Consider the following 914-nt stretch of genomic DNA (forward strand, 5'->3'; position numbering starts at 1 on the left):
GGATGGATTCAATCTAGTGAGAGAAGGGACTTCAATGTGAACAAATCTTCTATGACACTAACCATATTAAGGACACTAGAAGAGCTGTGGTAGAGGGCTCCCCATGTTTCTCTATTTGTCTAAACCACCGGCCTGAAGCAGCCAGTGTCCCTGAACAATTCGAGTTATTCAGCGTTTTCATTCTCTTATATCCTGAATTTTATCTCTCAGTTGGAAATCATAATGTTGGACTGGAAAAGAAATGCAAAAAAGCAAAAGGGCTGTCTGGGGAGGCCTTACAAATAGCTGTGAAAAGAAGAGAAGCGAAAAGCAAAGGAAAAAAGGAAAGATATACCCATCTGAGTTCAGAGTTCCAAAGAATAGCAAGGAGAGATAAGAGACTTCCTCAGTGATCAATGCAAAGAAATAGAGGAAAACAACAGAATGGGAAAGACTAGAGATCTCTTCAAGAAATTAGAGATACCAAGGAAACATTTCATGCAAAGATGGGCTCGAAAAAGGACAGAAATGGTATGGACATAACAGAAGCAGAAGATATTAAGAAGAGGTGTCAAGAATACACAGAACTGTACAAAAAAGATTTTCAGGACCAAGATAATCACGATGGTGTTATCACTCACCTAGAGCCAGACATCCTGCAATGTGAAGTCAAGTGGACCTTAGAAAGCATCACTATGAACAAAGCTATTGGAGGTGATGGAATTCCAGTTGAGCTCTTTCAAATCCTAAAAGATGATGCCGTGAAAGTGCTGCACCCAGTATGCTAGCAAATACGGAAAACTCAGCATTGGCCACAGGACTGGAAAAGTCCATTTCATCCCAATCCCAAAGAAAGGCAATGCCAAAGAATGCTCAAACTACCACACAATTGCACTCAACTCACATGCTAGTAAAGTAATGCTCAAAATTCTCCA

Source organism: Bison bison, unplaced genomic scaffold (genome assembly GCF_000754665.1).
Source record: "Bison bison bison isolate TAMUID 2011002044 unplaced genomic scaffold, Bison_UMD1.0 scf7180017864216, whole genome shotgun sequence".
Lineage (NCBI taxonomy): Eukaryota > Metazoa > Chordata > Mammalia > Artiodactyla > Bovidae > Bison > Bison bison.